The sequence below is a fragment of the Camelus ferus genome, chromosome 4 (genome assembly GCF_009834535.1).
Source record: "Camelus ferus isolate YT-003-E chromosome 4, BCGSAC_Cfer_1.0, whole genome shotgun sequence".
NCBI lineage: Eukaryota > Metazoa > Chordata > Mammalia > Artiodactyla > Camelidae > Camelus > Camelus ferus.
Window position 1 is genome coordinate 69,327,288 of NC_045699.1, and position 15,800 is coordinate 69,343,087.

At 46.6% G+C, this 15,800-nt stretch overlaps 1 long non-coding RNA gene across 1 annotated transcript; it reads left to right on the forward strand.

Moving 5' to 3' along the window:
• Window positions 1-1,410: 1,410 nt before the first annotated feature.
• Window positions 1,411-13,732, forward strand: LOC116663285. The gene is made up of 5 exons (XR_004319524.1): window positions 1,411-1,546; window positions 7,067-7,312; window positions 10,085-10,251; window positions 12,212-12,766; window positions 13,525-13,732. It is a non-coding gene; the product is annotated as an uncharacterized LOC116663285 (long non-coding RNA).
• Window positions 13,733-15,800: the final 2,068 nt, after the last annotated feature.

The window sequence follows — 15,800 nt, forward strand, 5'->3', positions numbered from 1 at the left end:
GGAGGGATCATGGGTGGGGCTTCAGGGAGAAGACGGGAGATGGTGGGAAATGGTAGAAGGGCAAGAGAGGCTTCCAGGTCAGCAGGGAGTGGGCTCCAGCCCAGGAGGGAGGAGGGGCTGGGAGGGACATCGGCAAGGGGCCTTCTGGCTTCCCTGGTGCGGTGGCTGGAATTGCAGCCATGTGAGCGTGAATCCTTGCGGGGGAAACCCTTGGCGGGGAACAGAATGCGGTGATGGCAGCAGATTCTATTAAAAGCAATTCTCATTACTGTACCGTTAATTATTAATAGGATCGGGCAAATAAAGGATGGGAAGACCCAGCTGGGCCTGACTCAGATCTTGCCTCCAAAGCAAATGACTTTTGGTTCCTATCCAGGAGACCCAGCCATGAACGTGCCTGTTGGAAAGTAGTGACAATCCAAGGATGCCACTGTGGGCCGGGCACACGTATGTCTGCTTTAAAAAGATAAAGAAAGGGAGTCCATAGGAGGCAAACACAGGCCTCTGTCCATTCTCCCCAACTGAGCTTTTAGGCCTAGACCTGGGCATCCTGTCCTGCAAACTTCATCCTCTCTGAGCCCCTGGGGCAGTTCAGCTTCTCAAGAGATTCAGAGAGAATTTTCTCCACATAGCAGCAGAAACCATAGGAACAAGAGAGTGTCAGGTTTGGGCTGAGGAGAGTCCAGAGAGAGGGAGACTTTGCCCCGCTTTCTTGCTCCCAGCCACCTTATCTATCCCGAACTCCTATCCACCCTTCAGAGCCCAGCTCAAATGCCTCTCCTCCAAGCAGCCCCACCCAGCCCCAGCTGTGCTAACAACCAAGAAGACAGATACTGTCCCTGTCCTTGTGGGGCCGCCAGTCTGACAGGAGTTGGGCGTGGTTATTAATCAAATGATCATCACAAACCATGATGACAAAAAAGGCATCATGCTCTGAAGCAGGGAGCTGGAAACCAGGCACCATGAGGGCAGGAATCCTGATGGTTCTAGCTTTCTTTCCCCTGAACCACCTGGTGCCTGGAGCAAAGGGGGTTCTCAGCAAACATGTCTGATTTCACACACTGCTAATTTGGGAGCGTAAGAACAAAGTCTTCAAGACAGAGAGATTGTGAGGGACGTCAGCTTTGCACAGCAGAGGGAGGAAGAGCCTGGGGCCTGGATCTTTCCCCTATTCCTCCATCGTTGCAGAAGTCTCCTGGATTATTAGCTGATTTATCTTGACATCCACTATGAATCCAAGCTGTGAAGGCACTACTTTGTTTTGAATAAATAAGTGTGAATGAATGCATGAGTCTGGGCTTTGAAGAAAAAAAAGCACTAAACCCCCATAGACTTCTATATAAAATGGCATGTAACTGGAAACCCTGATACAGCCGTCCTCATTTTTCCACTGAATACCCGTGAAGGCAGAGAGAAAGACAAAACCTTACTCATTGTGGGAAACAGCTGCCAACCTCGTGCCAGAATCTGGGAGGAGTCATACTAATGATAACAGCAGAGGATCGTGCTGGAGAGACACCTCAGGACACAGAGACCAGGGACAAAGGTAAGAAGGGGCTCAGAACCTCCTCTATCGTTTGTCCCCACTCAGAAACCTGGAATCTGTGCCAGTCTGAAGACTGAATGGTTGCCCCTCTCCCACAGATGGTACTGGAGTAACGACCCCTGGTCATTCAGAGAAAGTGGGCAGGGCAGGGGGCTTTCACGGTGCATGGTGTTCTGAGAAGCAAACATGGTGACGGTAGAGGGGGCGGTGGGTGGTCAGAGAGCAGCGGGAAACTCCCCAGGAGCAGTGCATGCTGGGATTTTTGCTTATTTCGTCTGTTCAGAAAATCCAAGAATCGTTTAGCTGGGCAGGAACGGATGCTGCCTTCGTTCAGCAGAGCTGCAGTTGGCAGAGCCTGCTGGAAACTGGGACATGGATTGAGCAAAGCCCACTCGATTCTGTTGCCCAGACCAAACACTGAGAATGGGATGGAGCCGTCAAACAAGTAATAAGAGGACAGGACCAGAGGCAGTCTACGCATCCATGTACTCATAGTCGTGGAGTGTAGATTAATGTTTCTGTGTCTGAGGGACAATACAGCGGCAAAAGTATCAACAACAAAGGACTATGAAAAAGCACGGTCTGAACGTGGAAAGGGAACTGGCATTCTAAAACACTGAAGAGCAGGCGGTTGACAGCGATTTTCTAAAGGAACCAAAAGACGTCAGGAAACCATGTGGCAACTTTAATGGGAAAGCCATACTCTGCAAAACAGGATCAGGAAAGCACAGGGCAGCCCCAACAGATGTGAAAAGGCAGCATAAGCATATTAAAAAAGGGATGTGAGGGGGGGGTAGAGCTCAGTGGGAGAGCACATGCTTAGCACACACACGAGGTCCTGGGTTCAATCCCCAGTACTGCCACTAATAAATACATACGTACATATATTCGTAAATACGTAAATAAATAAACCTAATTACCTTCCTCCTCCAAAGAGAAAAAAAAAGATGCCTGGAAAAAAAAAAGGGATGTAGACATGGATGGTGCAGTGCATTGAACTGTGGTCTCCAAAAAGATATATCCAAGTCTTAACCTTTGGTAACTGTGAATGTAACCTTATTTGGAAAAAGGGTCTTTGCAGATATAATTAAGAATCTCAAGATCAAATCATCCTGGATTAACTGGGTGGGCCCTAAATCCAATGATAAGTGTCCATATAAGAAGAGAAGACAGACAGGAGAGGAGAAGCAGGGGAAGGCTATGTGAAGATGGAGGCAGAGATTGGAGTGATGCAGCTACAAGCCAAGGAAGGCCAAGGGCTGCTAGTAGCCACCACAAGCCAGGCGAAGGGCACAGAACAGTTTCACCCTCAGAGCCTCCAGAAGGAACCAACCTTGCCAACCCCTGGATTTCCAACTTCCAGCCTCCAGAACTGTGAGAGGATACCTTTTTGTTGTTTTAAGCCACCCAGTTGTGGTAACTTGGTACAGCAGCTAGGAAACTAAAACGGGCGGGGTTAAGAAAGAAGGCAAGGAAAGAAAAAAGCAGAGTAAGCAGAATTCAAATCCACACTGGAGGCAGTAAAAAGCAGAAGTTGTAACGCAGAAAATGAAATTGGTGATGGAGAGGCCAACCTTGAGACGTTTTCTAAAAAGGATGATGAAATCAAAAGATGAAAACAAGATATAAGAGAGTGATAAAGATGAGGAGATGGCAAACACATAACTGGGATTCTTGAAGAAAAGGCTAGAATAAGAGATGGCTTAGAACATAGGGAGGAAAGCTCACCTGTGAATTAGAATGAAACAAAAAGATCTGAATGTACAAACTGGAAAAGTTCACCGCATTCTAGGGGAAATAAATAGAGACATGTTCTACTGAGACATGGTCTGGAAAACATTGCGATTTATGCAAATAATGACAGTGTTGTATATGCCTCCAGGAAGGAAAGTGAGTTACTTATAAAAGAACAAACCCAGGTTGGTTTAGGTTGTGTCATACTGTGTCAAGCTAAGTGATAAGGCAGCCGTGTTTATGAGGTTTGGGGGAAATACTGAGCATTTGTTACTAAAAGGTATGCTCCTAACTGCTGGGAGTCTAAGAATGATAACCTCTGTGGCTTAAAAAGTCTGGGCATTAGCAATGAAACCAATTAAAAGGCAGCGAGTCTAAAGATTTATTGTAAATAACATTTCTAGACTGAATACAAATGTCAAAAATTATTTTTAAATGAGAAATCATAGAATGAAAAAATAATAATCTAACCATCTGGATCTAGAGCTTTAAGTCACATCAGTGAAGATCAAAATGTGGATGGACCCAAGAGACATCTTTAATTAGAAGAATCCAGGAGACACTGTTTCTGATTCTCCTTGGATGATCAGGCAGCTACAAATGAAAGCGTTTTCAATGTAAGATAACTTTGAGTGCAATTCAAAATAAAATAGCTAATAACCAAAGTCTGGAGAAGACTGAGGCAAAAATTCAGAGTCCATAAAACAAAGTGCAGGAATAAAAGGAAGTAGCCCAGAGGGTAAAGGAAAAGGCGGAGACCAGCTTTCTCACTGAAGTGAGATCGGCAGGGTCAATGTTTACAATGAGTATAAATGCATGACGTTTTCCTAGTAAAATGTCAAAGGCTCTCCAACTGGATAAAATGAAAACTAAGAAGGAAATCTAACTATACAGTGCTTATAAGAAATACACTTAAAAGCAAAGGACACGAAACAGTTAAAAATAAAAGACTGGGCAAAGTTACATGAGACAAGTTCAAGTCAAAGGAAAGCAAAGGTAGTAATATTCACATCAGACCAAGAGTCACGGGCAAAAAGCGTGACATAGGACAGAGGTCACAGTAAAGAGCTGATTGTTATGATCTTTTGTGTCCTCTGTAGCATTAGACTTGACCAGGGGAAGGGATAACTTAGACACATAGGAAGATAACCAAAAAAACCACTGGAGGAGACTTAATAGACTTCTGTCTTTGAGTTGTGTTTAAATAATGTCCTCCCCCTCCCACATTTGTATAGGATTGGAATAATACAATTAATAAGGTTGACTTAATCACTGAACTTTGTACCTGACAAATAAAAGATACTCATTTCTTTGCCAGAGCCCATCAAACATTTATGAAAATTGATCATATATTAGGCCATAAGGAAAAATTCAATATAATCCCCAAAGCAGATATAGTGAAAACCTCATTCTTTGACCACAGCACAATTAAGCTAGAAATTATTACAAAAAATTTAAATTTAAAAACCCAACCACTTGAAAATTAAAAACCACTTTTGTAAATAGCTCTGAATAAAACCTGCATGACAAGCTATTTTAAAATACTAACACTGCAAAGACCACATATCTAAACATATGGGAACGTGGTTAAAATGTAACTTGTATTCATTGCTCAATGAGGTGAAATTTTTAAATAAGGAAACGTAGAAGTCAAAAAGATAAAAAGCAGAATTTAGCTAATTAGAGAAGAGAAAAAATAGAAATCAAAGAGAAGTTTACGACTTTAAGAAAAATCTAGTAAGTGAGGAAAACTTCTAGCAGATTCGATGATAAAAAGCAGAAGAAATGAATGCACAACAATCGGAACAAAGATTTTTTAATTAAATTATATTAAGTAAAGCCCTATGATAATAAATTTGAAAATATGAATAAGCAGATATTTTTTATAGGAAAATTTATATAGCCAAAATCAATTCAAGAAGTAGACGTAAACCCAAAACCCTATTACTACAGGGTAAACTGAAAAGGTAAGGAGAGAGCTACTCCCTTGAGAAGTGTTGGGTCCTGATACTTTTACTGGCAAATATTCAAATATTTCAAACATTCTGTTTCAGGATACAAGATAGATGGAAAACTTCCCCAACTATCTTAAGAATGTAGCACAACCTTAAAACAAAGAGTTGGCAGATAGCACAAAACTATAGACCAGTGGTGCTTAGGAATAAGATAAAAGTCCTAAATAAAGTACCAGCAAACTATCCTGGTTGAAACTCCTTGGGTTACGAGAAACAGACATCTGCTCACCAGACAGCCAAGGCTCAATGACTTTTTAAGCTGACTCTTAGGGTCTTTAAGGGTCCCAAGCCTAAAATGAGCAATGAAAGGATGCTTCCATCACATGGTTATGGTGATACCTGCAATGTTTGCCAATCTTTCCCATCCTCCTTCCAGGCAGGCATTGCACTTTCCACTGGGGTTTGGCAGGGCCACATGAGCTGTGTGCCACTTCTGAGTAGAAGCACTTAATTGCTGGTACAAGAATCTCCAATTCTATTTCCTTTGCTTCCCTAAACACAGGAACATTTGATGATGTGGAGGTTCAATGCTGAGCCACTCATAGAGAGAACTGCCTGGACTCACAGCCAACTTAATGTGAATAAGAAATAAACTTCTCTTGGGGTGGGGAGAATATAGTTCAGTGGTAGATTATGTGCTTAGCGTGCATGAGTTCCCGGGTTCAGTTCCTAGTACATCCATTTAAAAAAAAAAAATAACCCTAATTATGTCCCCTGCAAACAAAAACAAACAAACAAAACAAACAGAAACAAAAACTTCTCTCAAGCCATGAGATTTTGACATTGTTTGTTACTGCAGCATAATCTAGCTTATCCTGACTGACTCAATGACAAAGAGATTTATCTCAAGCTAAAAATCAATATAATATTTAATGGTAAAATACTGGAAGCATTCTTAGCCATGTCCAGAATAAGGCCAGGACGTTTAATAATGCCTCCATAATTTTACATGGCTCTGAAAGCTCTAGACAATGCAGTAAGACAAGAAATAGAAACTAATGGGCAACTACTAAAAAGAAGATAAAATTATCCTTATTTTTGGATAATTATCTACTTGAAAACCCAAGGGAAGTGAAAGAAAAACTATTAAATATTGGGAGAGTTTTACAAAAGTGGTCAGGTATAAAATAAACACACACAAAAAAATCAGTAACTTTCTTCCCTCCCTCTTCTTTTTTGCTTTCTGTTGGACTAACTGTATTGTCTTTATCTCCCTTTCCCTCTATCAGTTTAAAAGTTATACATTCCATTTCTGCCTTTTAGAGGTTATCTTTAAATTTTTATCATGCATAATTGACTTAACATAATCTCAACCAGTATTCTCCACCCTCCTCCTAGTACAACGTTTTAGGATGACTTAACTCCATTCATACTTTCCAGTCACCATGTATAATTGCCTAGTATTTTTGTTACATCTTATTTTTGAGCCTACATTTATAATTATTATAATTGTGATTTTTATAGCCACTTTTAGTTAGATTTTACCCACATTTTAATATCTTTGCTGGTTGTTCATCACATATCTGATATAGGAATTGATTTCCTTTATTCTCAGATAATCCTTTATTAGTTCTTTCAGCAAAGCTCATGAGTGGTAACATTCTTCAGTCTTTGTCTGAAATATCTTTATTTTGCTCTCACTTTTGAAGGATAGTTTAGCTGAAAGACAGTTTTGATTGACAAGTATTTTCTTTCATCATCTCAAAGATATGATTATTGTGTTGTATTTTGGCTTTTATTGTTGCTCATAGTTTTTGTTGTTTCTTTGCAGGCTGTGTGGGATTGTGGTCAAACCATAGGACCTGGAGTCCTGGGCTGCTTGGGTCCAAGTGCTGACCTCACCACTAACCATTGCGTGATTTTGTGCTCAGTTATCTACTGCTATTTGGGCTGGGCTCAGCTGAGAAGTTCTTCTGCTGGTCTTGCCTAAGGTGACTGCTCTCATCTGGGGCTTAACTGAGGTGAAGAATTCAGGATGGCCTCACTCAAAAGCCCGGCAGTTGGTGTTGGCTGTCAGGTAGGTCATCTTAGTTCTCCTCCACCAGAAGTCTACACCGGGCTTCTTGACAAGACGGTAAATGATCTGAGGTAGCAAAAGTGGAAGTACAAGGCTATTTAAGGTCTGGCTTCGGAAGGCACACATCACCTTGGCTGCATTCCATTGGTCGAAGCAAGTCTCAAGGCCAGTCCAGGCTTGAGGTGGGGGAAATAGACTCAGATTCTCCCTTGTGGCAAGTGTGTCCTCTTGAAGGGAGGGGCAGCAAAGTCACATCACGAAAGGGCACTGTCTAGGGGAAGTGTGATTCTTTAGGGGCCCTTATTGTAACAAAAGTTACTGAAGTAATAGTCTAGCTAAACTTTCTGTGCTTCGATTTTTCCACCTGTAAAATGTGGATAATAATAAATACCAAGAGTGTAAGAGCTAATGTGTAAGGTGCTAAGAGCACTGTTTTCCCTTCTGGTTGCTTTAAGTCTTTTTTTTTTTTTTTTTTTTTTTTTGTCTTTAGTATAAGATATTTAGTAGCCCTGTCTAGGTGTACGGTCACTGCTATTTATCCTTCTTGAGATTGATGCACTTCTTAAATCTGAGGAGTTGTGGCTTTCATCACTTCTGGGATATTCTCAGACATTATCACTTTGATTATGATCGCTCCTCCATTCTCCTCATAATCTATCTTTTCTACATCTTCTCTAAGACATGTCACACTTCCTCACTGTAGCTTATTTGCTTCTATTTTTAGCCTTTACATCTTTTTATCTTTGTAGGCTACAGTCTGCATAATCCCCTCAGTTCTGTCTTTAAGTTCATGAACATTTCTTCAGCTGTATCTAATCTGTTATTTAACTCACCCATTGAAATTTTAATTTCAATGGCTGCATTTTTAAAAGATCTTTATTTTCTTTCAAATCTGTGTCTTCTTTTTTTGTAGTGTCTTTTTCTTTAGTGGTTTCTTTCTTTCTTTTAATAATTTAAGGCACACTTGTTTTATAGTCTCTTTCAGACTGTGGTACGATCTCAGTTTCTTAATGGTTGAATCCTCTTCTTGTTTTGCCTACTAACTTTCCCTTGCGGTGGATGATTTTGTCCTGTGGTTTTTATTTTTGGCTGTCAGCACCTCTCCATTGAAGATCTTGTCCTTTTTGGGGGATCTTCAGTTGCAGAATAGTTTCTGGCTCTGGTTTTCCCCTCCCAATTTCCAGGACCTGGGAATTTCCCATTCTTTCTTTCAAGATTAATTATTTCTGTTGCTGTTGCTAAAGTTTGTTGATATTTCTCAGTGGGAGGAGTGAGCGGAGTGTCACCATTAGCTCATTCTGCTAGGTCACTGGAACCAGAAGTCCAATTGAATATATTATAAAGGTATCATTTAAAAGCAATAGGGAAAATATGGACTATTTATTAAATGGTATTAAGACAACTGTTCAATAATTAGGGGGGGAAGGCAATTACCCTTAACATACACTGTAACTAAAATAAATTGCAGAGATAACAAAAACTTACATGTAAAAGTGAAACTGTAAAAGTGCTGGATGAAAATAATGTGAGTGGGAAAAGCCTGTTTAATTATTCAACTAATGGTAAAATGTTCTCGAAGCTGTGGCTACAAAGAAAAGTTTGAAAGTTATGTACACTGAAGAACTATGAAAAAACCCCCAAAGCAAGTGACCAATTAGGAAGATATTTACAAGATATAATCAAGGTTCCATATCTGTAATCTACAAAAAGCCCTCACACATCCAGAAGAGGACAGCTAATACCTAACAGGGAATGGAGCAAAGGATATGAACCAGTTAAAAGAAAAAAGAAGAAAAAAGACCAACAAGTATGCGAAATAAGACGTTGCAGAGCAAGAAACACAAGCATATGAACATAGGTTCATCTTACCTAACAGTAAAAAAGAAAAAAATGCACTTTAAAACAAAAGATCCTTTTTACCTTTATCAAATTGACCAAATACTTTAGAAAGATTAGAATATCCTGTATGGTGAGGGGGAAGGGAATTCTACATGACCATCTTTCCTTAATAGAAATGTGTAGTGTGTTGAGTGGTAGCCCCAAAGGATATGAGCATGTCCTGTCCCACAGAACCCATGACTGTTACCTTATTTGGAAAAAAGGGTCTTTGCCAATGTAATTAAACTAAGGATCTGGAGATGAGGACTCCATCTTGGATTATAGGACAGTGTCCTTGTAAGAAGCACATGGGAGAAAGACAGACAGAGGAGGACGTGGGGTGATGGGGCTGCAAGTCAAGGAATGTGGGCCATGGACCGAAGCTGGAAGAGCCAAGGATTCTCCCCTAGAGCCCTCAGGGGTAGTGTCGCCCTGTCAACACCTTAGTTTTGGACTTCCAGCCTCCAGAACTGTGAGGCAATACGATTGTTATTTTAAGCCACCAAGTTTGTGATAATTTGTCACGACACCCCTAGGACACCCATACAGTGTCATCAGAACAATTTTAGGGGGCAATGTGGAGGATGCAGACAGACTGGTCCTAAAACGTGCATACCTTTCCTCCTAGAAATTACTCAGAATTAATAGCTGAGGATTTGTTAAAGACTTCTTGGCAAAGATATTCACTAAAGCCTTCTTCTTTAATGGAATCTGAATAAACAGCCTAAATGTTCAAGAATAGAGGGTTGGCTGAGTAAATGATGGTTTAGCAATATAACCATAAAGATAAAAAAATAATAATAATACCCATGGATGGAATGCTTTCGATGTGCTCCACAAGGAATGAGTACCTTCTGTCTCTTGTTTCATGTACTTCTCACCACGTGGCTGTAGCCCCATCACACAGAGGATGGCGGCGAGGTCAGAGCGTGGAGGCCACCTGCCCGAGGTGACACAGCCAAGGGGCCAAGATTCTGCCCCCCAGCCCTGTGCGGTGCACAGATCCACCACGCAACAAGATGACTCAGCGCAGCTATCAGACACAATGATGCCGGCACCAGGTAACAGCACGGAAGGAGGTTGGTGGCAGAATGTTGAGTGAAAAAAAGCAGCTGAGCATGTCCATTTTTTGCCAGAATAAAAAGTGCATTCAATGTGCAGAGAAAAAAGGCTGGAAGGATTGACTACACACATTAACAGGGAGGTTACCTCTGGGGATGGATTCAGTGATTTTGATTTTCTACATGAACATATACAGCTTTGGTCATCAGAACAAAATAATAATAAAAATTAAAACCAGCCCACTGCCGGGCCTGTGCTGACCATGCCCGCCTCTGAGTTTGTTCTGGGAGACGGGAACAGGCACTGCCGCAGCCGCTGCAGCCCGGGGACCCCAGGCTGGCTCCCCCCGCCCTGGGTCTTCTCTCCAGCGCTGCTGTCTGCACCTTCCCTGCACCCGCTCCTTCCGTGGGCATCGATTTTTCCATCCTTCAGAGAAGCGTCTCAGGAAAAGGAAAGAGCATCTTGGATCAATGAGCAGAGCCCTGCAGCCAGGGTCAGGGGGGTCCGGGGGCCAGTGGCCTGTCACTGCCCTGCCCAGGACTTGAGAGGGAGGTGGGCTGGAGTGGGGACGTGAACCTGGCTGGGCTGCCCAAGGTGGCCCTGTGGGAACCTGCCCGCGGCTGTGTGTGTGTGTGTGTGTGTGTGTGTGTGTGTGTGTGTGTGTGTGTGTGTGGAGTAGTGTAGGATAGTGGTGGGGCATATCTATGAGGTATAATGGGGGTGGGGGCTGTGGTGGGGGAGTTGTGTGTGTGGATGAGATGGGGGTGCAGGGCAGGGTTGGGGGTACTGTTGCCCCCTCCCCCTGCAGGACTGATCTTTGCCTGGAGAAATGGGAAACAGGCCAAGCCATGGCCTCCCATCAACTCACCCTCACAGCCCTGTGAGGGAAGCGCTGGCACCCTCCACTGCCCAGGCAGGGAAACTGAGAGCTAGGACTGTGTGTGTGAGAAAAGGAGAGAGAGACAGGGAAAGGGGGAGAGGGGAGGAGAAGAGGGAGAAGAGGAGAGGGAAGGGCAGAGATAGAGCATCGCTTGTGTCTGCTCCCAGATTGCAGACCTGAATCCTGTTTAAGGAGCTAGCACTCACCTGTGCTGGATGCTGGGGTAGAGGGTGCACAGAGAGGAAGCACCAGCCTTGGCCCCGCCCTTGGGGACTCACCATGGTGGGAGGGAGTCAGTGAGTGGGCACTCTTGGGCCTGAGCAGGGCCAGTCTGAGTCAGCAGACCCCTGACCCCAGGCTCTTCAGGCCTCTCTAAGCCTCTCCCATCCATCACACTAACCGCTTCCTTCTGATCAAACTCCTTTGTGACTTGTCATTTGACCAAACCTCTGACTCATGGAAACATACCTCCTCTGGGGAGTCCCCACAGACCAGCTCTCCCATCCTCCTAACCCCCAGATCCCTGGGCTTCTGCTCCAGGGCCCCAGTGACAAATGTCCTTAAAGATTTTAGTCCACAGTTTACAGTCTGTCTTCTCTCAGCCTATACTGTGAGCTCCAAGATAGTCAGGCTGGGATTGTGGGTCCTCTTGGCTGGGTGTGCTGTGCTCACCCCCTGGCCAGGCACTGAAAATGGTTCAACATATGTTTGTTGCATGAATGAATGAACCATGATAATTGCTAAGAAAAGAAATGTGCAGATGGTCTATTATGAGGTTCCGTGAGCACGTATTGTGTATGTCCAGGAGCATGTGCACTGCAGTATGCTTACGTGTGGGTGTGGTAAACTCACGTACATATGTACAAGTATGTATGTGTACAGAGTTGTATGCATGTGTGCACAAGGCACCTAGTGCCTGCATGTGTGTGCCATGCCCGTGTGCATGTACTTGGATCCATGCATTTTTATATATGAGTGCATGCAGGTGTGTGTTTGTGTGTGTGCACACTTACACCAACTGTGCACGCTACTTCTAGCTCAAGGCTGGAGAAGCATCAACGTCTCTCTCTCTCTCTCAGGTTTGCTCTCCCTCCATGACCTGCACCACTCCTACCCCCAGCAAAGCCTCTAGCTCTGACACTCAGGGCCCAGATGTTCCCTGGAGCTTGAATCTGCACATCAAGCAGGTCATCTTGGCTGGGTGCCTTTGTCTCTCTTGCTCTTCTCATCTGTAAAGTGGGCACAGAGCTCACAGATACATATAAAGGGCCTGACTCAGGATTTGGTATAATGAGTGTTCAACAAATGTTACCCACCACGATGCTTCTGTTGGTGACGGTGGTGATGATGTTCCACTGGTGGCGGCAAACCAGGGTGACCCAGAGGATGCAGGGTTCAGGAGTTGCTGGGAAGTTTAGCCAAAGCAGCGCTCTGTCCAGGATGCATGACTATACACCCCTCCCTCCTGGCCATGGGCTCTCAGAAAATGCTGCGGTGGAAGGAGTCAGGGGAATGAAGAGCAGATGTGCATTCCAAATACTCATCCTGGAGCCGCTTCTCCAGCCTGCTGCGGTCAGGGCGTGGGTTCTCCCACAGCAGCTCTTCCTGACCGCTCCACGCCAATCACACGTGAGGTATGTACTTGAAATCAAACCCAAACTCCTCTCCGTGGCCTGCATACTCCTCCCTCCCTCTGCTCCAGCCACAAGGTGGTCTTTCTGCTTGTCTTACGTACCAGGCACATTCCTGCCTCAGGGCCTTTGCACTTGCCACTCCCTCTGTCTGGTGTACTGGGTCCCCAAATCCTCTTTTGGCTTGTCCTTGCTTGTCCTTCAGCTCAGAGTACCCCCAGTCACTCACTGTCACCCCACTATCAACAGCTAAAATTATCTTAACACTTGTTTGCCAGGCTAGTGTTTGTGTCTTCATCACCACGTGGAAGGTACTCAACAAAGATTGGTAGGAAGGGAGGGAGGGACCTGGCTCCCTGGATTGAATCCTCACAGTTCCATTTATTTAGCACTTACTATGTGCTGGGGCTCAGCCCAAAGTCCAGCCATCTGGGTGACCTTGGGCAGCTTGCTCTACCTCTCAGGCCCTCAGTTTCTCCACTTTTAGAGTGAAAGGCGCCCCAAGTCTCGGAGAGATCCTTACCTTGATTTTGATAGCGTCTTTCACTCTCTGCAATCTGGGGGTCTGCAGAGCCTGGGAACATGGGGCATCTGGGGTCAGTAGCCTCCTGAGCCTGCCCTGCTCCCCCACATCCCTGCCTTTGCAGGGAACCCCTTCTCATTCCCCACGTCACCTCCTCTGGGATGTCTCCCTGGCTCAGGCCCCTCCGGAGTGCTCAGCACACAGTATTTTGATTGTTTACTTCTCTGGCTCCCATCAGGCTAGGAGCTCTGAGCGGCCTGGGACAGATGTGTTCTTTCTGCATCCTCGTTACTGGAGGACGCCCTGTGGGACTCCAGGACCTCACCCAGCTGAGACCAGGTCTGGGATGAGTCTTCCAACTCTCCCACTGATTTGCTCACCCCTGGGGAAAAGCCACACCCTTCTGTACCTCTTAAGAACTTTAGGTGCTGTTTACAGCCCACCAAGAGCACCAGACTTCGCAGCCTTTGCAACACTATTCAAGGCTTCTACCTGATGATTGTCCGAAAGACTGGAGGAGCGCCCCAGCATCTGGGCCTTTTTTGTTAAGAGAGGGCCTGTGTTTGTTTCAGTTGTGAGGGTCCCTGGGGTGCCTCTGGAGGAGGGGGTGCAGGAACGGCAGAACACCACGTGGGAAAGCAGCTTCCCTGTCTTCTCTCTTCCCACCCAAGCCCCAGGGGTGGAAAACAGTCCACACTGGCCAGAAACCTGACTCTGCTGCCAAGCTGGAAAAGCTGGTTCTGGAAGGGGATGGGGGAGGGGGGCTTCCGAGGCCCCAGGGCTGCTGTCTGGGAGCTATTCTCATCAGCCAAGTGGCCCTTGGTCTCCCAGGGAGGTCACTTGGAGAGTCCCTCTCGGGGAGATGGGCTCTGGCCAAGGCCACGTGAGCAACGACCACTACAGGGTCTTGGCGCCGCTGGGAGCAGTCCGTGCGGGCTCGCGGAGGCGTGGGGGCGGGGGTGGGGGTGGGGGACACGGGCAGGGTGCGAAGGGACTCAAATGCCAAGGGCCCTGCGGGCTCTGGGCTAAAGCCCGCGTCTGGCAGCAGGACTTGGCCAGCGCCGGGCCGCGGGGTTCCGCGGTGCGCGTGCTGAGAGCCGCCGGGGGCCCAGCAGTGTGCCCTCGGGGGGGGGGGGGGGGGCGACAAGAGGAGCCGGCGGCCCGAACCAGGAGAAGGGGAGGGAGCCTCGCCGCCGCAGGGCCTGGGGGACGCGAGCCAGCCAGGTGGCTGCCCGAGATGGCGATTCCTCCGCAGGGGTCGCCCAGAGCGCGTCCAGCTGCCGGGAACGCGCCGCGCGCGCGCGCGCGCGCCCAGCCCGCCGCCACCGGCATGAATTCCCGAGCTGTCTGTGCGTGTCTTTTTCTTTCACTAGAGGTTGCTCACTTTCACTTCTTGCTTCCTTTCGGCGTCTCCGCCAGCTCCGTGAGCGCGCGTGCGAGTGTGTGTGTGCGCGCGCGCATGTGTCCGCGCGTTCCCGGCAGACGCGCCCCCGGCCCCCGGGAAGGGCGCTCGGGGACAGCCGGGTCCCGCCGCCTGCGTCAGGCGCAACGTGGCCCGGCCGCCCCACGCCTTACTGGAGCGTGCGAACCGGCTCCGATGGCCCCAGTTGCACCCCAGCCTGCGTTGCCCCGGGGACGGGAGTCTTGGATGGAGCAGACAGGACGAAAGTCCCATCCTCTGCGCTGCATCTGTGAACAGACGTGCCCCACTACGCCCTCACCGACTTCTCTCATTTTCTGGATCTTAAAAAAAAAAAAATTCGCCCCTGAAGCTGCTCCTACTTCTCCTGACTCCAGAGGCCTGTGGCCCTCTCCCCTCCGAACAGGAAACCAAGGCCAGGGTGGATGGAGCCTTGCTCCGTGGGCAAGAAGCTACATCCTGTGGAGGCCAGAGCCTTCTGCTTGAGAAAGTAGGATTTGGATCGGGCTGAGAAGGACCTCTTTGGCTTCCCCGCTGGCCCCAGCCTGTTATCCTCCTGACAGTTCTTCTAGTGCGCCCTGTACCCAGGCCCCCACCTCAGGGCCTTTGCACAGTCTCTGAGCTCCAACAGGCCAGAGGCCTCCGTTCCTCACTAGTTGTGTTGTCTTGGGCAAATTACCTAACTCTTCTGAACCTTCATTTCCTTGCCTATAAAATGGGCTCAGAAGAGGATGTTTTAAAGTTCAATGTAGTAACCAATATAGAGCATAGAACTGCACACTTAAGGCACAGGGGAGGACATTTGGTGGGCCCAGGGCAGATGTGGGGATTGGGCAGAAATTTCCCTTGTCTGGGGTCCCTCCCTTCACTCCTTTAGGGAGCTTCTTCACCCCCTACCTCTTCAGTCCCTGCCAGGTTTAGGCAGGTTGGGCCACAATGGCTGAGCTTCACCCCAAACAATTCCCTGCCCCAATCCCTGCTGTGAGGACCAGCAGGAAGCAGTAGAAAGGAGACCAGGTCAGGAGGCAGGAGAACTGGTTTCAAATTCCAGCAAATTCTGCCTCACTGTGTGACTGTGAGCAAGTTGCTTGGCC